This window comes from Oncorhynchus keta, chromosome 27 (genome assembly GCF_023373465.1).
Source record: "Oncorhynchus keta strain PuntledgeMale-10-30-2019 chromosome 27, Oket_V2, whole genome shotgun sequence".
Lineage (NCBI taxonomy): Eukaryota > Metazoa > Chordata > Actinopteri > Salmoniformes > Salmonidae > Oncorhynchus > Oncorhynchus keta.
The window spans coordinates 10241415-10266414 of NC_068447.1; the positions used below are offsets into that span (position 1 = coordinate 10241415).

The window sequence follows — 25000 nt, forward strand, 5'->3', positions numbered from 1 at the left end:
TGCATGTTAGCCGTGTGTGTGTGTGCATCTGTTTTCGTGCGCTTATGTTGAACGTTTGTGTGTGTGTGTGTGTGTGTGTGTGTGTGTGTGTGTGTGTGTGTGTGTGTGTGTGTGTGTGTGTGTGTGTGTGTGTGTGTGTGTGTGTGTGTGTGTGTGTGTGTGTGTGTGTGTGTGTGTGTGTGTGTGTATATCTGTGTGAGTATTTAAAGAGATGGCACACGCAGTTTTTCCGCTCTGTTCTGGTTCGGTTGAGTCCAATCTGCCTCGTACTGCAGAGACGCTTTATGGAGGTGCAGAGAATCAGCGTCAGCGCTTTTCATTTGGTCTGAATATTTTAAAGATGTAATTTATCTCATTTATTTCTATCGTTCTGAAAACAGAGGTGTCCGTCATACTTCGATGGAATACCTCCTCATACATTTCCCCCTGTTCTTGCCCCTAAAAGACAGGAATGGGAAATCTCATTTGTGTGTTGGGTGATGGAGACGCACATAGACAGCAGTTTACTTTCCAGTAAATGACGCAGTGAACAAATGCTTACTAATGGATACCTACCACAGGCTCCATCAGCAGGCAGGATCTGACGCTGAGCTCAGACTGGTACAGTAGCTCTAACACCAAATGATTGACTGTCTGATGACTGCGGTGTGGTCACAGAGTCTTCTGTCTGGCTGTAGGTAATTGCACTGTTTTGGGCCTTGTCATTAGGCCTGGTTTGGATGGACAGTCGATACTTCATCTTTCTGAGTACGGTTACCTGCGTTTTGAGGTGGTTCTGTTCTTCAAGCCTGTTCTGGGAACAGTCACAGTGCTTGACCTCACCTGGGTTGTAGTTATACACTGTCAACGTTTAGCTGATGATCACTCTTGGACAAAGCTGATGATCGGATTTGGTCAGAGATCTTTTTAACTTCTAAAAAGACAGTAGCCTTCGCTGTCACAAAGTGGCATGCGTGACAGGAACCAAACGGGCCACCGACTGACTGTCTAGCCAATCAGAGACTATCTGCATCTGAAATGCATGAAAAGACACATCAGAGATGACCTGACTGCAATGCGTTCTGGGAGAGCTCATTGACTCAACATTAAGACACATCAGAGATTACCTGACTGCAATGCACTCTGGGAGACTCAGTGAGTCTACAGTAAGAAACATCAAGGATGACCTGACTAAAATGCACTCTGGGAGAGCTCATTGAGTCTACAGTAAGAGAGCTCAGTGAGTTTACAATAAGATATCTCAGTATGTTTACAGTAAGAGAGCACAGTGAGTTTACAGTAAGAGAGCTCAGTGAGTTTACAGTAAGAGAGCTCAGTGAGTTTACAGTAAGAGAGCACAGGGAGTTTACAGTAAGAGAGCTCAGCGAGTTTACAGTAAGTGAGCACAGAGAGTTTACAGTAAGAGAGCTCAGTGAGTTTACAGTGTACTGTATGTATGTGTGAGGGGGTGCCCATAGTGTGTTGATGCGAAAGGACAATTTATTGTGGCCAGTGAAGGTTGATTTGAATAGTGAAAGATCGCTCTACAGACAGGTCGCTCTACAGACAGGTCGCTCTACCGACAGGTCGACCCTTCAGACAGGTCGCTCTACAGACAGGTCGCCCTACCGACAGGTCGCCCTTCAGACAGGTCGCTCTACAGACAGGTCGCCCTACCGACAGGTCGCCCTTCAGACAGGTCGCTCTACAGACAGGTTGCCCTTCAGACAGGTCGCTCTACAGACAGGTCGCCCTACCGACAGGTCGCTCTACAGACAGGTCGCCCTACCGACAGGTCGCTCTACAGACAGGTCGCCCTGCAGACAGGTCGCTCTACAGACAGGTCGCTCGACAGACAGGTCGCTCTACAGACAGGTTGTTCTACAGACAGGTCGCTCTACAGACAGGTCGCCCTACAGACAGGTCGCTCTACAGACAGGTCGCTTTACAGACAGGTCGCTCTACAGACAGGTCGCCTTACAGACAGGTCGCTCTACAGACAGGTCGCCTTACAGACAGGTCGCTCTACAGACAGGTCGCTCTACAGACAGGTCGCCTTACAGACAGGTCGCTCTACAGACAGGTCGCTCTACAGACAGGTCGCTCTACAGACAGGTTGCTCGACAGAAAGGTCGCTCTACAGACAGGTCGCTCTACAGACAGGTCGCTCTACAGACAGGTCGCCTTACAGACAGGTCGCTCTACAGACAGGTCGCCCTTCAGACAGGTCGCTCTACAGACAGGTCGCCCTACAGACAGGTCGCTCTACAGACAGGTCGCTCTACAGACAGGTCGCCCTTCAGACAGGTCGCCCTACAGACAGGTCGCTCTACAGACAGGTCGCTCTACAGACAGGTCGCCCTACAGACAGGTCGCTCTACAGACAGGTCGCTCGACAGACAGGTCGCCTATTTGCACATAATGACATTAGAAATTAATTTATTCTTGTCAAACCCCTGTCAGTGTAATGTTAACTGTAAAAACATTTGATTGTTTATTTCACTAACATGTGTTTCCCATGCATATAAAGCCCCTTAAACGGCAGTGAGAGAGAGAGGGAGAGAGAGGGAGAGAGAAGGAGAGAGAGAGAGTGAGGGAAGAGGGAGAGAGAGAGAAGAGAGAGGGAGAAAGAGGGAGAGAGAGAGAGAGAGAGAGAGAGAGAGAGAGGGAGAGAGAGAGAGAGAGAGAGAGAAGAGAGAGGGAGAGAGAAAGAGAGAGGGAGAGAGACCGAGATAGAGAATGAGAGAGACCGAGAGAGAGGGAGAGAGAGGGGGAGAGAGGGAGAGAGAAAGAGGGAGAGAGAGAGAAGAGAGAGGGAGAAAGAGGGAGAGAGAGAGAGAGAGAGAGAGAGAGAGAGAGAGGGAGAGAGAGAGAGAGAGAGAGAGAGAGAGAGAGAGAGAGAGAGAGAGAGAGAGAGAGAGAGAGAGAGAGAAAGAGAGAGGGAGAGAGAGGGAGAGAGACCGAGATAGAGAGTGAGAGTGACTGAGAGAGAGGGAGAGAGAGGGAGAAAGAGGGAGAGGGAGAGAGAGGGAGAGAGAGCTAGAGACCAGGAGAGAGAGAGACCGAGAGAGAGGGAGAGAGAGGGAGAAAGAGGGAGAGGGAGAGAGAGGGAGAGAAAGAGAGAGAGAGGGAGAGAGAGGAGAGAGACAGAGAGAGAGAGAGAGAGAGAGAGAGAGAGAGAGAGAGAGAGAGAGAGAGAGAGAGAGAGAGAGAGAGAGAGAGAGGGGAGAGAAAGAGAGAGAGGGAGAGAGAGAGAGAGAGAGAGAGAGAGAGAGAGGGGGAGAGAGAGAGAGAGAGAGAGGGAGAGAGAGAGGGAGAGAGTGAGAGAGTGGGAGAGTGAGAGAGAGGGAGAGAGAGAGAGGGAAAGAGAGAGGGAGAGAGAGGGAGAGAGAGAGAGGAGAGAGAGAGAGAGAAAGGTAGAGAGACGGAGAGAGAGAGAGGGGGAGAGTGAGGGAGAGAGAGGGAGAGTGAGAGAGAGAGAACGAGAGAGAGGGAGTGAGAGGGAGAGTAGTGAATGGGTCGAGGTGAGCCGACGGTAGTAGTAGTGATCGTGCGGAGGTGAGGTGAGGCAGGGCTGGTTTGATGAAGGTATACCGGGCATGGAGTTTCGGGGGGGGGGGTTGTTCTGTCACTTTGGACTGTGTCAGCAGGTGGAAGCGCTCATCAGGACATTAAATATGCAACAATGCTGGCTGCGGCAACGTGCTGAGACAGCCAAAGCCAGCCGACTGGGGGGCCCACTAAACCAGCACCACCTGCAAGCCCCACACACCACGGCCTGCCTGGCTGTCCGATGGGACCACCCTGTCTGGGGCTCCACACGGGGGTCGGGAGGACATAGGATACAGTTAAGTGGTATGTAAAACTGAAAATTACGACCAAAAATACAGCACCGTACCGACAGTAGAATGTAACCTGGTGAAACAAAGGCCAGAGGTGTAATGGGGGGGGCTGTTGTGTTGGAGATTGAATCTGTTTGTTGATGGGGTTATGTGAGGATTTACAGCACTACACCACACCATTACACCACATTAACTACAATACACTACACAACACTACACCACACTACACTACACTACACTACACTACACTACACTACACTACACTACACTACATTAACTACACTACACTACACTACATTAACTACACTACACTACACTACACCACACCACAACACCACAGTACACTACTCCACACCACACCACACCACACTACACTACACTACTCCACACCACACCACACTACACTACACTACACTACACTACACTACACTACACTACACTACACCATACTGCACCACAACACACCAAATTAACTACACCACTCTACACTACACTACACCACATTAACGACACCACACCACACTACACTACACTACACTACACTACACTACACTACACTACACTACACTACACTACACCACACCACACCACACTACACTACACCACACCACACTACACTACACCACACTATATGCCATTTAGCAGACGCTTTTATCCAAAACGACTTACAGTCATGTGTGCATACATTCTACGTATGGGTGGTTCCGGGGATCGAACCCACTACCCTGGCGTTACAAGCGCCATGCTCTACCAACTGAGCTACAGAAGGACCACACTACACTACACCACACCACACCACACCACATTAACTACACAACACTACACTACACTACACTACACTACACTACACTACACTGCACCACATTAAACTACACTAGACAACACTACACTACACCACACCACACTACACTACACTACACCACACTGCACCACACCACACCACACCACACCACACTGCACCACACCACACTACACTACACTACACCACACTACACTACACTACACCACACTACACTACACCACACCACACCACACCACACCACACTACACTACACTACACTACACCACACCACACTACACTACACTACACCATACTGCACCACAACACACCAAATTAACTACACCACTCTACACTACACTACACCACATTAACGACACCACACCACATTACACTACACTACACTACACTACACTACACTACACTACACTACACCACATTAACGACACCACACCACACCACATTACACTACACTACACTACACTACACCACATTACACTACACTACACTACACTACACTACACTACACCACATTACACTACACTACACTACACTACACTACACCACATTACACTACACTACACTACACTACACCACATGAACTACACTACACTACACTACACTACACTACACTACACTACACTACACTACACTACAACACACCACACTACACCACACTGCACCACGCCACACCACACCACACTGCACCACACCACACTACACTACACTACACTACACTACACTACACCGCACCGCACCACATCACACCACACTACACCACACCACACCACACTACACTACACTACACTACTCTACACTACACTACACTGTACTGCACCACACCACACTACACCACATTACACTACACTACACTACACCACATTAACGACACCACACTACACCACATTACACTACACTACACTACACCACATTAACTACACCACTCTACACTACACTACACTACACCACACTACACCACATTACACTACACTACACTACACCACATTAACGACACCACACTACACCACATTACACTACACTACACTACACCACATTAACGACACCACACTACACCACATTACACTACACTACACTACACCACATTAACGACACCACACCACATTACACTACACTACACCACACTACACTACACTACACTACACTACACTACACTACACTACACTACACTGCACCACATTACACTACACCACACCACACTACACTACACCACACTACACTACACTACACTACACTACACTACACTACACTGCACCACATTACACTACACCACACCACACTGCACTACACTACACTACACTACACTACACTATACTGCACCACACCACACTACATCACATTACACTGCACTACACTCACTACACAACATTACACTACACTACACCACACTACACTACACTACATACACTACACTACACCACACCACACTACACTACACTGCACCACACCACACCACATTACACTACACTACACTACACTACACTGCACTACACTACACTACACTACACCACACTACACCACATTACACTACACCACACCACACTACACTACACTACACTACACTTCACTACACTACACTGCACTACACTACACCACATTACACTACACTACACTACACTACACTACACTACACTACACTACACTACACTGCACCACACCACACCACACTACACCACACTACACTACACCACACCGCACCACACCTCACCACACCACACTACACTACACTACACCACACTACACTACACCACACCACACAACACAACACCACACTACACTACACTACACTACACTACACTACACTACACTACACTACACTACACTACACCACACTACACTACACCACACCACACAACACCACACTACACTACACTACACTACACTACACTACACTACACTACACCATACCACACCACACTACACTACACCACATCACACCACACCACACCACACTACACCACACTACACCACACCTCACCACACCACACTACACTAAACTACACCACACCACACTACACTACACCACACCACACCACACCACACCACACCACACCACACCACACTACACTACACTACACCATACCACAACACACTACACCACACCACACCACACCACACTACACCACACTACACCACACTACACTACACCACACCACACCACACCACACTACACCACACTACACCACACCACATTACACCACACTACAATACACCACACCATACTACACTACACCACACCACACCACACTACACCACACCACAACACATTAAACTACACTACACTACACTACACCACACTACACCACACCGCACCACACCACACCACACCACACTGCACTACACTACACTACACTACACTACACTACACCACACCACACCACACTACACCACACTACACCACACCACACTGCACTACACTACACTACACTACACTACACCACACCACACCACACTGCACTACACTACACTACACTACACTACACCACACTACACCACACTACACCACACTACACCACACCACACCACACCACACCACACCACACCACACCACACCACACTACACCACATTACACTACACCACACACGACACCACACTACACCACACTATACCACACTACACCACACCACACCACACCACACCACACCACACCACACCACACCACACTACACCACACTACACTACACCACACTACACTACACTACACCACACCACACCACACACGACACCACACTACACCACACTATACCACACTACACTACACCACACCACACTACACTACACCACACCACACTACACCACACTACACCACACTACACCACACTACACCACACTACACTACACCACACCACACTACACTACACCACACCACACCACAACACATTACACTACACCACACTACACCACACCACATTACACCACACTACACTACACCACACTACACGACACTACACTACACCACACTACACCACACTACACCACACTACACCACACCACACCACACCACACCACACCACACCACACCACACTACACCACACCACACTACACTACACTACACTACACCACACCACACTACACTACACTACACTACACCACACCACACCACACCACACCACATTACACTACACTACACCATACCACACCACACTACACTACACCACACCACACCACACACGACACCACACTACACCACACTATACCACACTACACTACACCACACCACACTACACTACACCACACCACACTACACCAAACTACACCACACTACACCACACCACACTACACCACACCACACCCCACCACAGCCCATCATTGAAAATAAGAATTTGTTCTTAACTGTCTTGCCCAGGAAAATAAAAAATATTCTACTTTATGTTACTCTACTCTATTATATTATACTCTACTCTATTCTATTATATTCTATTCTATTCTATTCTATTCTACTCTACTCTACTCTACTCTACTCTATTCTACTTTTTTCTACTCTATTATATTCTACTCTACTCTATTCTACTCTTATCTAATCTACTCTATTCTACTCCACTCAATTCTTCTATATTTTACTCTATTCTATTCTATTCTATTCTACTCTATTATTTTCTAATCTATTTTACTCTACTGTACTCTACTCTACTCTACTTTATTCTATTCTATTCTATTCTATTCTATTCTATTCCACACTACTCCATACTATTCTCCTCTCTTCTTCTCTACTCTAAATCAAATCAAATTTATTTATATAGCCCTTCGTACATCAGCTGATATCTCAAAGTGCTGTACAGAAACCCAGCCTAAAACCCCAAACAGCAAGCAATGTACTGTGGCTAGGAAAAACTCCCAAGAAAGACCAAAACCTAGGAAGAAACCGAGAGAGGAACCAGGCTATGTGGGGTGTCCAGTCCTCTTCTGGCTGTGCCGGGTGGAGATTATAACAGAACATGGCCAAGATGTTCAAATGTTCATAAATGACCAGCATGGTCGAATAATAGTAAGGCAGAACAGTTGAAACTGGAGCAGCAGCATGGCCAGGTGGACTGGGGACAGCAAGGAGTCATCATGTCAGGTAGTCCTGGGGCATGGTCCTAGGGCTCAGGTCCTCCGAGAGAGAGAAAGAAAGAAGGAGAGAATTAGAGAACGCACACTTAGATTCACACAGGACACCGAATAGGACAGGAGAAGTACTCCAGATATAACAATCTGACCCTAGCCCCCCGACACAAACTACTGCACCATAAATACTGGAGGATGAGACAGGAGGGGTCAGGAGACACTGTGGCCCCATCCGAGGACACCCCCGGACAGGGCCAAACAGGAAGGATATAACCCCACCCACTTTGCCAAAGCACAGCCCCCACACCACTAGAGGGATATCTTCAACCACCGACCTACCATCCTGAGACAAGGCTGAGTATAGCCCACAAAGATCTCCGCCACGGCACAACCCAAGGGGGGCGGGCGCCAACCCAGACAGGATGACCACAACAGTGAATCAACCCACTCAGGTGATGCACCCCCTCCAGGGACAGCATGAGAGAGCCCCAGTAAGCCAGTGACTCAGCCCCTGTGATAGGTTTAGAGGCAGATAATCCCAGTGGAAAGAGGGGAACCGGCCAGGCAGAGACAGCAAGGGCGGTTCGTTGCTCCAGAGCCTTTCCGTTCACCTTCCCACTCCTGGGCCAGACTACACTCAATCATATGACCCACTGAAGAGATGAGTCTTCAGTAAAGACTTAAAGTTTGAGACCGAGTTTGCGTCTCTGACATGGGTAGGCAGACCGTTCCATAAAATTGGAGCTCTATAGGAGAAAGCCCTGCCTCCAGCTGTTTGTTTAGAAATTCTCGGGACAATTAGTAGGCCTGCGTCTTGTGACCGTAGCGTACGTGTAGGTATGTACGGCAGGACCAAATCAGAGAGATAGGTAGGAGCAAGCCCATGTAATGCTTTGTAGGTTAGCAGTAAAACCTTGAAATCAGCCCTTGCTTTGACAGGAAGCCAGTGTAGAGAGGCTAGCACTGGAGTAATATGATCAAATTCTTTGGTTCTCGTCAGGATTCTAGCAGCCGTATTTAGCACTAACTGAAGTTTATTTAGTGCTTTATCCGGGTAGCCGGAAAGTAGAGCATTGCAGTAGTCTAACCTAGAAGTGACAAAAGCATGGATACATTTTTCTGCATCATTTTTGGACAGAAAGTTTCTGATTTTTGCAATATTACGTAGATGGAAAAAAGCTGTCCTCGAAATGGTCTTGATATGTTCTTCAAAAGAGAGATCAGGGTCCAGAGTAACGCCGAGGTCCTTCACAGTTTTATTTGAGACGACTGTACAACCATTAAGATTAATGGTCAGATTCAACAGAAGATCTCTTTGTTTCTTGGGACCTAGAACAAGCATCTCTGTTTTGTCCGAGTTTAATAGTAGAAAGTTTGCAGCCATCCACTTCCTTATGTCTGAAAACACATGCTTCTAGCGAGGGCAATTTTGGGGCTTCACCATGTTTCATTGAAATGTACAGCTGTGTGTCATACGCATAGCAGTGAAAGTTAACATTATGTTTTCGAATAACATCCCCAAGAGGTAAAATATATAGTGAAAACAATAGTGGTCCTAAAACGGAACCTTGAGGAACACCGAAATGTACAGTTGATTTGTCAGAGGACAAACCATTCACAGAGACAAACTGATATCTTTCCGACAGATAAGATCTAAACCAGGCCAGAACATGTCCGTGTAGACGAATTTGGGTTTCCAATCTCTCCAAAAGAATGTGGTGATCGGTGGTATCAAAAGCAGCACTAAGATCTAGGAGCACGAGGACAGATGCAGAGCCTCAGTCTGATGCCATTAAAATGTCATTTACCACCTTCACAAGTGCCGTCTCAGTGCTATGATGGGGTCTAAAACCTGACTGAAGCATTTGGTATACATTGTTTGTCTTCAGGAAGGCAGTGAGTTGCTGCACAAAAGCCTTCTCTAAATTTTTTGAGAGGAATGGAAGATACTCTACTCTTCTCTTCTCTATTCTTCTTTATTCTACTCTACTCTATTCTACTCCATTCTACTCTATTATTTTCTACTCTATTCTGCTCTACTCTACTCTATTCTACTCTATTCTACTCCACTCTATTCTACTCTATTATGCTATACTCTGCTCTATTCTACTCTACAATATTCTACTCTATTATATTCTGCTCTACTCTACTCTATTCCACTCCATTCTGCTATATTCTAATCTCCTCTACTCTATTCTACTCTACTCTACTCTATTCTACTCAATTCTACTCTATTCTACTCTACTCTAGTATCGTCTACTCTACTCTACTCTATTCCATTCTACTATATTCTATTCTACTCTATTATATTATATTATATTATATTATATTCTGCTCATTCTATTCTACTATATTATATTCTACTCTACTCTATTCTACTCTATTCTACTCTATTCTATTCTACTCTATTCTGCTCTACTCTACTCTATTCTACTGTATTCTATTCTGCTCTACTCTACTTAATTCTACTCTACTCATATTCTACACTATTATACTCTACTCTACTCGATTCTACACTACTCTATTCTGCACTATTCCACATTATTCTACTCTACTCTATTGTACTATTTATACTATTTATACTACTCTATTCAACACAATTCTACTCTATTCTACTCTATTCTGCTCTTCTCTTTTCTACTCTACTATATTCTACTCTATTCTACTCTGCTCTATTCTACTATATTCTGCTCTATCCTACTCTATTCTATTTTATTATAGTCTATTCTACTATGTTCTATTCTACTTTACTCTTCTCTATTCTACTATACAGTACTATATTGGCCCTCCAGATCGATAGCTCAAACAGAACACTGCTCTATCTTTCTGTAGGATGAAAAACAACTCCCATTCCTGAGGTTACAGGGGAATGCGTACTCTATTGACATCACAAACAACCACACTATTGATTTCGTAGTTATTTGTTGTCAGTGTATAGTCTTCTGTAATGTGCACATTATCCAGGCTGGACTTCCTGTAGTGAGACCTTGGACATTGATATTCTATTGCTCCTAGCACCAGTGGAGTCTTGTCTACAGTGCGGACTGAAGAGGGTGACCTTTCCCAGAATGCATTGCCAGTTACACTAACAACCCTCGATCAGTCAATCAAATAGTCCTTGATAAGATATCCTAGTCGATAAAAAAATGGAGTATCCCACAATGTTCTCAGAGAAAGACTGCAAATTGTCTCTGAATATATGACATTTTACAGCAATCTGAAATGTGGCTACGCTCGGTGACATCATAGTAGCAAAAGTTTAATTACTGAATGATCATAGCTGAACCTTGTTACCTCTCCCTTATTTAATTACAGTCAATTAGTCAATCTTCCATTACATGGCTCTGATGAGAGACCGTGAGACTTCTGATCTGATCAAACCATTGATCAGAGAGAAGACACAGACTGCACAATCTAAGAAAATAAGTAGGAAGATTTCTCCTGCCTGTGCAATTACAACTGACATTTTGAATTATATAACTCAACTGAAGCTCACTAAAAACATCCAGCGTGTAACCCCCTATGTGGGACCATCGTGTCATCCGGCTGTATCCCGGCAGGCAGTGTCAGGGGCTCAGGTCTCTCTATGGCCCAGAGCAGCCCATCGTCTCCCCTCCCCTCTCTACACTCCTCGGGCCGTGTCCATCGGCCTGAACACTAGAACAGGGATCCATGCTGAGGTCATTTGTTTCAATCAATTAAACCGACATCCGCTTGTATTAAACTCCAATAACCCCGTCCGTACCTTACACAGCTCTCTCTCTGTCTGCACAAACATGGTAATAGAACAAAACAAGGGCTCTCCATTTCACAGGGAATACATCATTAATTATTAATTATTTTAGAGTCATAAACATTATTTTTTTTCTCAAAGTACATTTTAGGTTGAGATTCCTATTTTTTGTTGTTGTAATAATTAATTCAAAATGGGATAAATTAAGTGTAACAATGCGGATAGAAAACAGGTTCACTGATTAGAAGAGCCCATAGGCTATTGTTTTGAATGTTTGTGTGAGAGGGGGAAAGTGTAGGCCTACAGTATGCTGGTAGAACAGCCTATAGTTCAAGTCCCCAGAATAGTCCACAGCTTGTAATGATGTTCAGTACAGATCCTGGTCATTACTCCTCATTGTGAACTAGCTATGCTAACTGGAAATGAACACACAGGCGAATTACAATTGAGTGGAGCTGCAAGAGGAAGTCTTTAAAACGTGGTCACTCTGATGGCAGGCAGCATCCTCTCTAAAGGAACGAGGTCACTCTGATGGCAGGCAGCATCGTCTCTAAAGGAAGGAGGTCACTCTGATGGCAGGCAGCATCCTCTCTAAAGGAACGAGGTCACTCTGATGGCAGGCAGCATCCTCTTCAAAGGAAGGAGGTCACTCTGATGGCAGGCAGCATCCTCTCTAAAGGAACGAGGTCACTCTGATGGCAGGCAGCATCCTCTCTAAAGGAACGAGGTCACTCTGATGGCAGGCAGCATCCTCTTCAAAGGAAGGAGGTCACTCTGATGGCAGGCAGCATCCTCTTCAAAGGAAGGAGGTCACTCTGATGGCAGGCAGCATCCTCTCTAAAGGAACGAGGTCACTCTGATGGCAGGCAGCATCCTCTTCAAAGGAAGGAGGTCACTCTGATGGCAGGCAGCATCCTCTCTAAAGGAACGAGGTCACTCTGATGGCAGGCAGCATCCTCTTCAAAGGAAGGTCACTCTGATGGCAGGCAGCATCCTCTTCAAAGGAAGGAGGTCACTCTGATGGCAGGCAGCATCCTCTCTAAAGCAACACACACGTACGCATTAAATCACACACAAATATGCAGATGAACAAACACAATTATTACATGCTATTATAATAATAATGCTATAGCCATGCTATAATAATAATGCTATAGCCATGCTATAATAATAATGCTATACCCATGCTATAATAATAATGCTATAGCAATGCTATTATAATAATAATGCTATCGATACGCTATTATAATAATAATGCTATAGCCATGCTATTATAATAATAATGCTATAGCCATGCTATAATAATAATGCTATAGCCATGCTATAATAATAATAATGCTATAGCCACGCTATAATAACAATGCTATAGCCACGCTATAATAATAATGCTATAGCCATGCTATAATAATAATGCTATAGCCACGCTATAATAATAATGCTATAGCCATGCTATAATAATAATACTATAGCCATGCTATAATAATAATGCTATAGCCATGCTATAATAATAATGCTATAGCCACGCTATAATAATAATGCTATAGCCATGCTATAATAATAATGCTATAGCCATGCTATAATAATAATGCTATAGCCATGCTATAATAATAATGCTATAGCAATGCTATAATAATAATGCTATAGCCATGCTATAATAATAATGCTATAGCCATGCTATAATAATAATGCTATAGCTGTAACGGCGTTCTTCGTTTGTAGAAAGAGAGTCGGACCGAAATGCAGCGTGGTGGTTACTCATGACTTTAATGAAGAAAGTGACACATGAAATAACTTCTACAAATACAAAACAACAAACGGAACGTGGAACCTAATTACAGCCTATCTGGTGAAACTACACAGAGACAGGAACAATCACCCACGAAATACAAAGCGAAACTCAGGCTACCTAAATACGGTTCGCAATCAGAGACAACGAGAATCACCTGACTCTGATTGAGAACCGCCTCAGGCAGCCAAGCCTATACAACACCCCTAATCAGCCGCGATCCCAAATACTACAAACCCCAATACGAACCACAACATATAAACCCATGTCACACCCTGGCCTGACCAAACATATAATGAAAACACAAAATACAATGACCAAGGCGTGACAATAGCCATGCTATAATAATAATGCTATAGCTATGCTATAATAATAATGCTATAGCCATGCTATAATAATAATGCTATAGCTATGCTATAATAATAATGCTATAGCTATGCTATAATAATAATGCTATAGCCATGCTATAATAATAATGCTATAGCAATGCTATAATAATAATGCTATAGCCATGCTATAATAATAATGCTATAGCCATGCTATAATAATAATGCTATAGCCATGCTATAATAATAATGCTATAGCCATGCTATAATAATAATGCTATAGCAATGCTATAATAATAATGCTATAGCCATGCTATAATAATAATGCTATAGCCATGCTATAATAATATGCTCATTATTGATGGGGGGAACTAACGTAATATAGTACATCCTAGAGACAACCCAAGATAACTAGGACTATAGAATACCAAATTAAATGTTTCCCAAAAGAGATTATGTTCAAGAACGGACTTATTCCTGATATATTAACTGCTAACGATGTTGAGTAATGAAGTGTCTAGCTATTTGATCTGATCTAATATTTCTCTAATTCATAAAACCTCCCATCCTCTGCAACACAGGGCTATATGAGATAGCAATGGGAAGAATGGTATTTCTCAGAGTCAATATAAGATGTTTACGTTTATCTGTGATTAGAACTAAATCAGGCCTGAATGTAGTGTGAATAAAATGGAACAAGGAAGCGGGACAAAGGCTTCTAACCTGCTGGAGCCGAGCGCTGCTGTGTCTGAGACTGACATGTATTTCAGGAGGAACGGAGAGGAGTGAAGCATCAGAGAGAGCCTGGTTAGGATTCCACTGCCACAGAGCCTGGTTAGGATTCCACTGCCACAGAGCCTGGTTAGGATTCCACTGCCACAGAACCTGGTTACGATTCCACTGCCACAGAGCCTGGTTAGGATTCCACTGCCACAGAGCCTGGTTAGGATTCCACTGCCACAGAGCCTGGTTAGGATTCCACTGCCACAGAGCCTGGTTAGGATTCCACTGCCACAGAGCCTGGTTAGAATTCCACTGCCACAGAGCCTGGTTAGGATTCCACTGCCACAGAGCCTGGTTAGGATTCCACTGCCACAGAGCCTGGTTAGGATTCCACTGCCACAGAGCCTGGTTAGGATTCCACTGCCACAGAGCCTGGTTAGGATTCCACTGCCACAGAGCCTGGTTAGGATTCCACTGCCACAGAGCCTGGTTAGGATTCCACTGCCACAGATCCTGGTTAGGATTCCACTGCCACAGAGCCTGGTTAGGATTCCACTGCCACAGAGCCTGGTTAGGATTCCACTGCCACAGAGCCTGGTTAGGATTCCACTGCCACAGAGCCTGGTTAGGATTCCACTGCCACGGGACACTCCTGTCTCGGGTCAATCAAATCAAATCAAATCAAATCAAATCAAATCACAATTATTTATATAGCCCTTCGTACATCAGCTGATATCTCAAAGTGCTGTACAGAAACCCAGCCTGAAACCTCAAACAGCAAACAATGAAGGTGTAGAAGCACGGTGGCTAGGAAAAACTCCCTAGAAAGGCCGAAACCTAGGAAGAAACCTAGAGAGGAACCAGGCTATGTGGGGTGGCCAGTCCTCTTCTGGCTGTGCCGGGTGGAGATTATAACAGAACATGGCCAAGATGTTCAAATGTTCATAAATGACCAGCATGGTCGAATAATAATAAGGCAGAACAGTTGAAACTGGAGCAGCAGCATGGCCAGGTGGACTGGGGACAGCAAGGAGTCATCATGTCAGGTAGTCCTGGGGCATGGTCCTAGGGCTCAGGTCCTCCGAGAGAGAGAAAGAAGGAGAGAATTAGAGAACGCACACTTAGATTCACACAGGACACCGAATAGGACAGGAGAAGTACTCCAGATATAACAAACTGACCCTAGCCCCCCGACACAAACTACTGCAGCATAAATACTGGAGGCTGAGACAGGAGGGGACAATCAACTACCTAAACATGTCTCATGTCTCAACCACTCTCTGCTCTCTCTGAGCTCTAGGCAAAATTGAGGTAATCGGTTTCCTAAAATGTAGTTTCTAAGTAAGGTGGACTTTGCTAAGCATAAACATTTCAAGTGTTGTAACTTATACTTATTAAGTGAGTGACTAGTTAAACTAAATCAATAAGGTGAAGTGAACACTAAATAGTATGTTTAAGTATAGAGAAATCCAAATAACTACGTTGATTTACATTTATAATACATGTACCTTACTCAAACAACTGCATTTGTATTAGTCGTATGAAGGTAGATATCCCTCTTGCTCACTTCAGCTATTTAAGTTTCCTCAAATTTTTGGGAGTGGCCAGAATAGTTTTACAGTGTGGTAGTGCAGTACAGTGATATAATCTGTATTGGCCAGGTGCTACAGGATCAGCAACAGCAGCTACAGTAGTAGTGACAGTAGGAGTAGCATTAACATGAGTGGTTTGAGTAATTAGGATGATTACTGTCAGGATCTCACTGGTTTGGCCAGCCGGATGGACAGACGGCCAGGCTGAGAGCCTCATTTAATGGAGAAGTACAAATAGACTGTGTGGGTCTGCTCTGGGCTGTTATGAAGGAAAAATAGCACTGGTCTGAAGTGCAGAGCAGAGAAGAGCGGTAAAGCCCAGGGCCCAAGGTCCCTGAAGGACACTTGAAGGTGAGAGGGAAAGGAAGGACTGTGGGGAAGGAGAGGATAGCGGTGGAGTCAGAGAGTTATAGGGAAAAACATCCAAAAACACAGGATTTGATCAATGAGAGACCCTGGGGAATACACAGTGGTGTTTGTGTTTAAGTAGTATTCCTATGCTTTAGTATGCATCTTAGTGGGTGTTTGTTTTAATAATTTATATTGTGGGAGAAACTTTTTAAAGTTAGTTCACCCACAGGCTTTTATTGTTGTTGAAAGTTTGAGAACCAAACCCCTGATTCTATCAAAGCTTTTTCAATATGCTCTGGTTCTGTCAGTAGGTAGCTAATGCAACAATGGACAACATTTTGTCCCCTCATTTAGACGACACCTGCGAGGGTAAAAAAAAACATGCCCTGTTAAGAACTCTTTTTATTTTTTTAAATATTTTTTTTATATATATTGACTTTCAATGTTACCTTACTTTTGCTAAGAACTATCTTTCAGTGTTTGACTTATTTTTTTGGCCTTATCATACAATACTCTGTCTCGGGGATAGGGCTGTCTCGGGGATAGGGCTGTCTCGGGGATAGGGCTGTCTCGGGGATAGGGCTGTCTCGGGGATAGGGCTGTCTCGGGGATAGTGCTGTCTCGGGGATAGGGCTGTCTCGGGGATAGGGCTGTCTCGGGGATAGGGCTGTTGCGATGACCGTATTACCGCCACACCGGTGCTCATGATTGGCTGTCAAATTCCATGTGACCGTTGAGTCACGGTAATTAGGCTACTTCAAGCTCTGATGCTGCTGATGGCCGTTAGTAGCCTACAAAACTTGATAACTGCCTGGTACTTTGCCCTCTATTGTCCCTCTAATTACAATGACGTCAATGCAAATGTGATCGAAAATCTAATCAAACACTTCATGAGAGCCCATGAGCTCATGTTGCTTAACATTTCTATAGGCTAGAAAATTTCAAGCAAATGTATTTATAAAGCCCTTCTTACATCAGCTGTTATCTCAAAGTGCTGTACAGAAACCCAGCCTAAAACCCCAAACAGCAAGCAATGCAGCTGTAGAAGCACGGTTGTAGGAAAAATTCCCTAGAAAGGCCAGAACCTAGGAAGAAACCTAGAGAGGAACCAGGCTATGGGGGGTGGCCAGTCCTCTTCTGGCTGTGCCGGGTGGAGATTATAACAGAACATGGCCAAGATGTTCAAATGTTCATAATAATAATAATCACAGTGGTTGTCGAGGGTGCAACAAGTCAGCACCTCAGGAGGTAATGTCAGTTGGCTTTTCATAGCCGATCATTCAGAGTATCTCTACCGCTCCTGCTGTCTCCAGAGAGTTGAAAACAGCAGGTCTGGGACAGTGAACAAGTCAGGGTTCTGTAGCCGCAGGTAGAACAGTTGAAACTGGAGAAGCCGCAGCTTGGTCATCAGGCCAGGTAGTCCTGAGGCATGGTCCTAGGGCTCAGGTCCTCTGAGTGAAAGAAAGAATTAGAGAGAGCATACTTCAATTTACACAGGACACCATATAAGACAGGATAAATACTCCAGATATAACAGACTGACCCTAGCCCCCAACACATAAACTACTGCAGCATAAATACTGGAGGCTGAGACAGGAGGGGTCGGGAGACACTGTGGCCCCGTCCAACAATACCCCCGGACAGGGCCAAACTGGAAGGATATAACCCCACCCGCTTTTCCAAAGCACAGCACCCACACCACTAGAGGGATATCTTCAACCACCAACTTACCATCCTGAGACAAGGCTGAGTATAGCCCACAAAGATCTGGGGTGACTCAGCCCCTGTAATAGGGTTAGAGGCAGAGAACCCCAGTGGAAAGAGGGGAACCGGCCAGGCAGAGACAGCAAGCTCGGTTTGTAGCTCCAGAGCCTTTCCGTTCACCTTCACACTCCTGGGCCAGACTACACTCAATCATATGACCTACTGAAGAGTTTGAGACCGAGTCTACGTCTCTACGTCTCTGAGTCTGCGTCTCTCACATGGGTAGGCAGACCATTCCATTAAAATGGAGCTCTATAGGAGAAAGCCCAGCCCAGCTGTTTGCTTAGAAATTCTAGGGACAGAAAGGAGGCCTGCGTCTGGTGTCTAGATTCTAGCAGCCTTGTTTAGCACTAACTGAAGTTTATTTAGTGCTTTATCCGGATAGCCGGAAAGTAGAGCATTGCAGTACTCTAACCTAGAAGTGACAAAAGCACGGATACATTTTTCTGCATCATTTTTGGACAGAAAGTTTCTGATTTTTGCAATGTTACGTAGATGGAAAAAAGCTGTCCTTGAAAAAGTCTTGATATGTTCGTCAAAGGAGAGATCAGGGTCCAGAGTAATGCCGAGGTCCTTTACAGTTTTATTTGAGACGACTGTACAACCATCAAGATTAATTGTCAGATTCAACAGAAGATCTCTTTTGTTTCTTGGGACCTAGAACAAGCATTTCTGTTTTGTCTGAGTTTAAAAGTAGAACATTTGCAGCCATCCACTTCCTTATGTCTGAAACACATGCTTCCAGCGAGGGCAATTTTGGGGCTTCACCATGTTTCATCGAAATGTACAGCTGTGTGTCATCCGCATAGCAGTGAAGGTTAACATTATGTTTCCGAATGACATCACCAAGAGGTAAAATATATAGTGAAAACAATAGTTGTCCTTAAATGGAGCTATGAGGAACACTAAAATGTACAGTTGATTTGTCAGAGGAAAAACCATCCACAGAGACAAACTGATATCTTTCCAACAGATAAGATCTAAACCAGACCAGAAATTGTCAGTGTAGATGCACCAAGGTCTAGGAGCACGAGGACAGATGCAGAGCCTCGGTCTGACGCCATTAAAAGGTAATTTACCACTTTCACAAGTGCAGTCTCAGTGCTATGATGGGGTCTAAAACCAGACTGAAGTGATTCGTATACATTGTTTGTCTTCAGAAAGGCAGTGAGTTGCTGCGCATAAAATTGAAAGGAATTGGAGATTCAATATACGCTAATAGTTTTTCATATTTTCTAGGGCAAGGTTTGACTTTTTCAAGATAGGCTTTATTACTGCCACTTTTAGTGAGTTTGGTACACATCCGGTGGCTAGAGAGACGTTTCTGATGTTCAACATAGGAGGGCCAAGCACAGGAAGCAGCTCTTTCAGTAGTTTAGTAGTTTCGGGTCCAGTATGCAGCTTGAAGGTTTAGAGGCCATGATTATTTTCATCAATGTGTCAAGAGAAATAGCACTAAATAACTTGAGTGTCTCCCTTGATCCTAGGTCCTGGCTGAGTTGTGCAGACTCAGGACAACTGAGCTTAGGAGGAATATGCAGATTTAAAGAGGAGTCCATCATTTGCTTTCTAATGATCATGATCTTTTCCTCAAAGAAGTTCATGAATGTATCACTGCTGAAGTGAAAGCCATCCTCTCTTGGGGAATGCTGCTTTTTAGTTAGCTTTGCGACAGTATCATAACTAAATTTAGGATTGTTCTTATTTTCCTCAATTAAGTTGGAAAAATAGGATGATCGAGCAGCAGTGAGGGCTCTTCAATACTGCACGGTACAGACGGAAGACTTCCAGTTTGGTGTAGCGCAATTTCCGTTCCAATTTTCTGGAAGCTTGCTTCAGAGCTCGGGTATTTTCTGTATACCAGGGAGCTAGTTTCTTATGACAAATGTTTTTTGTTTTTAGGGGTGCGACTGCATCTAGGGTATTGCGCAAGGTTAAATTGGTTAACGGATTTTTGTACTCTGACGTCCTCAGGTAGGTGGTGAGAGTCTGGGGCATCTAGGAATCTTTGGGTTGTCAGAGAATTTATAGCATGATTTTTGATGATCCTTGGTTGAGGTCTGAGCAGATTATTTGTTGCAATTGCAAACGTAATAAAATGGTTGTCCGATAGTCCAGGATTATGAGGAAAAACATTAAGATCCACAACATTTATTCCACAGGACAAAACTAGGTCCAGAGAATGACTGTGGCAGTGAGTAGGTCCGGAGACATGTTGGACAAAACCCACTGAGTCGATGATGGCTCCAAAAGCCTTTTGGAGTGGGTCTGTGGATTTTTCCCATTGAGTATTGAAGTCACCAAAAATTGAAATATTATCTGCCATGTCTACAAGGTCTGATAGGAATTCAGGGAACTCAGTGAGGAACGCTGTATGTGGCTCAGGATGCCTGTAAACAGTAGCTATAAAAAGTGATTGAGTAGGTTGCATAGATTTCACGACTAGAAGCTCAAAAGACGAAAAAACACTGTTTTGTTTTGTAAATTGAAATTTGCTATCGTAAATGTGAGCCACATCTCCGCCTATGCAGAATGCGCGGGGGATATGGTCACTAGTGTAACCAGGAGGTGAGGCCTCATTTAACACAGCAAATTCTTCAGGCTTAAGCCATGTTTCAGTCAGGCCAATCACATAAAGATTATGATCAGTGATTAGTTCATTGACTATAACTGCCTTGGAAGTGAGTGATCTAACATTAAATTAAGTAGCCCTCTTTTGAGATGTGAGGTATCACAATCTCTTTCAATTATGGCAGGAATGGAGGAGGCCTTTATTCTAGTGAGATTGTTAAGGCGAACACCACCATGTTTAGTTTTGCCCAACCTAGGTCGAGGCACAGACACGGTCTCAATGGGGATAGCTGAGCTGACTACACTGACTGTGCTAGTGGCAGACTCCACTAAGCTGCCTGCCTGGCCTGCACTATATTACATGGATTTATTGTGATGGTGTAGGTAGACTATATTACATGGATTTATTGTGATGGTGTAGGTAGACTATATTACATGGATTTATTGTGATGGTGTAGACTATATTACATGGATTTATTGTGATGGTGTAGGTAGACTATATTACATGGATTTATTGTGATGGTGTAGGTAGACTATATTACATGGATTTATTGTGATGGTGTAGGTAGACTATATTACATGGATTTATTGTGATGGTGTAGGTAGACTATATTACATGGATTTATTGTGATGGTGTTGGTAGACTATATTACATGGATTTATTGTGATGGTGTAGACTATATTACATGGATTTATTGTGATGGTGTTGGTAGACTATATTACATGGATTTATTGTGATGGTGTAGGTAGACTATATTACATGGATTTATTGTGATGGTGTAGACTATATTACATGGATTTATTGTGATGGTGTTGGTAGACTATATTACATGGATTTATTGTGATGGTGTAGACTATATTACATGGATTTATTGTGATGGTGTAGGTAGACTATATTACATGGATTTATTGTGATGGTGTAGACTATATTACATGGATTTATTGTGATGGTGTTGGTAGACTATATTACATGGATTTATTGTGATGGTGTAGTCTATATTACATGGATTTATTGTGATGGTGTGGACTATATTACATGGATTTATTGTGATGGTGTAGGTAGTCTATATTACATGGATTTATTGTGATGGTGTAGGTAGACTATATTACATGGATTTATTGTGATGGTGTAGACTATATTACATGGATTTATTGTGATGGTGTTGGTAGACTATATTACATGGATTTATTGTGATGGTGTAGGTAGACTATATTACATGGATTTATTGTGATGGTGTAGGTAGACTATGGATTTATTGTGATGGTGTAGACTATATTACATGGATTTATTGTGATGGTGTAGACTATATTACATGGATTTATTGTGATGGTGTTGGTAGACTATATTACATGGATTTATTGTGATGGTGTAGGTAGACTATATTACATGGATTTATTGTGATGGTGTAGACTATATTACATGGATTTATTGTGATGGTGTAGACTATATTACATGGATTTATTGTGATGGTGTAGGTAGACTATATTACATGGATTTATTGTGATGGTGTAGGTAGACTATATTACATGGATTTATTGTGATGGTGTAGGTAGACTATATTACATGGATTTATTGTGATGGTGTAGACTATATTACATGGATTTATTGTGATGGTGTAGGTAGACTATATTACATGGATTTATTGTGATGGTGTAGACTATATTACATGGATTTATTGTGATGGTGTAGGTAGACTATATTACATGGATTTATTGTGATGGTGTAGACTATATTACATGGATTTATTGTGATGGTGTAGACTATATTACATGGATTTATTGTGATGGTGTAGGTAGACTATATTACATGGATTTATTGTGATGGTGTAGACTATATTACATGGATTTATTGTGATGGTGTAGGTAGACTATATTACATGGATTTATTGTGATGGTGTAGACTATATTACATGGATTTATTGTGATGGTGTAGGTAGACTATATTACATGGATTTATTGTGATGGTGTAGACTATATTACATGGATTTATTGTGATGGTGTAGACTATATTACATGGATTTATTGTGATGGTGTAGACTATATTACATGGATTTATTGTGATGGTGTAGGTAGACTATATTACATGGATTTATTGTGATGGTGTAGACTATATTACATGGATTTATTGTGATGGTGTAGACTATATTACATGGATTTATTGTGATGGTGTAGGTAGACTATATTACATGGATTTATTGTGATGGTGTAGGTAGACTATATTACATGGATTTATTGTGATGGTGTAGACTATATTACATGGATTTATTGTGATGGTGTAGACTATATTACATGGATTTATTGTGATGGTGTAGACTATATTACATGGATTTATTGTGATGGTGTAGACTATATTACATGGATTTATTGTGATGGTGTAGGTAGACTATATTACGTGGATTTATTTGATTTTTTTTAAATGTAGATGTTCCAAAAGGTCTGCGTCAGTGTGGAAGCCATGAGATGCTCAATGTGTTCATGTTCATTAACGGTGAATTACCGTGAGACCGGCGGTTATTTGCTTGACAATCACCGGCTGACGAAACGTCATGACCGCCACAGCCTTAATAGAGCCCAAAGGGTACAGGCCCGCTCGAGGAATTTGCTCAATTGGCTGTCTGACACTCACAGCGAGAGCGTGTCAGACAGGATATCTTTCTGCCTGAGCTCCTTTCTGAGTTTAACTGCAGTGGATTTTTGTTTGGCGGCAGAGTGTATATCAAGCCCCCCCCCCTTTTGTGCTTCTGCCAGTGATGGTAATGAAAGCATGGCTAAAATATATAAGTGGTCTTACTTCGTTAAGGGAGCAGTGGGGTGGTGGGAGCGGTGAAGGGGAGGGGCTGGAGGAGGCTGGAGGATCGTGCTTGGGGTGAGAATCAGTCTGCGTAAGGTAAGCGCAGAGAGGGAGAGAGAGAGAGGAAGAGGGAGGGAGAGAGAGAGGAAGAGGGAGGGAGAGAGAGAGAGCGAGAGGGGGAGACATGGAGAGGGAGGGAGGGTGAGAGAGAGAGAGGGGGAGGGAGGGAGGATGGGCCTGCTGCAGTTTGGCAGCCAGTCTGTATGACATCATTCTCTGACAAAGTGTGAGGACGTCATCAAATTAAAGGTGTTTGTTTCATGTAGCGTTACAGATGTCTGATGCTTTACTGAAACTTCAGGGCTCCTTCACCTCCACATTCACTGGTTCTAGCTAAACTGGAAATCATTATCACTGTTCTGTTTGTCTCTGTCTGTCCGTCCGTCCGTCCGTCCGTCCGTCCGTCCGCCCGCCCGCCCGCCCGCCCGTCCGTCCGTCCGTCCGTCCGTCCGTCCGTCCGTCCGTCCGTCTGTCTGTCTGTCCGTCCGTCTGTCTGTCTGTCCGTCTGTCTGTCTGTCTGTCCTCATTACTGTTGTCCTCAATACTGTTGTCCTCATTACTGTTATCCTCATTACTGTTGTCCTCACTACTGTTGTCCTCACTACTGTTATCCTCATTACTGTTATCCTCATTACTG

The 25000-nt window shown here is 43.8% G+C and overlaps 1 protein-coding gene and 2 long non-coding RNA genes across 9 annotated transcripts in view; all 3 read left to right on the top strand.

The window, feature by feature from the left end:
• The window catches only part of LOC127912428 (proteoglycan 4-like), a 288599-nt gene that overhangs the window by 13404 nt on the left and 250195 nt on the right, over positions 1-25000 (top strand). The gene's annotated exons all lie outside the window — the stretch shown is intronic.
• LOC127912431 (uncharacterized) lies at positions 11096-13544 on the top strand. Of its 2 annotated transcripts, XR_008082645.1 has the most exons (4): positions 11096-13003; positions 13045-13126; positions 13209-13249; positions 13291-13544. It is a non-coding gene; the product is annotated as an uncharacterized LOC127912431 (long non-coding RNA). The 2 variants fall into 2 exon arrangements; XR_008082644.1 differs by having other exon boundaries at positions 13209-13544.
• On the top strand, positions 21177-24200 carry LOC127912432 (uncharacterized). The gene is made up of 4 exons (XR_008082646.1): positions 21177-22151; positions 22572-22752; positions 22816-23062; positions 23891-24200. It is a non-coding gene; the product is annotated as an uncharacterized LOC127912432 (long non-coding RNA).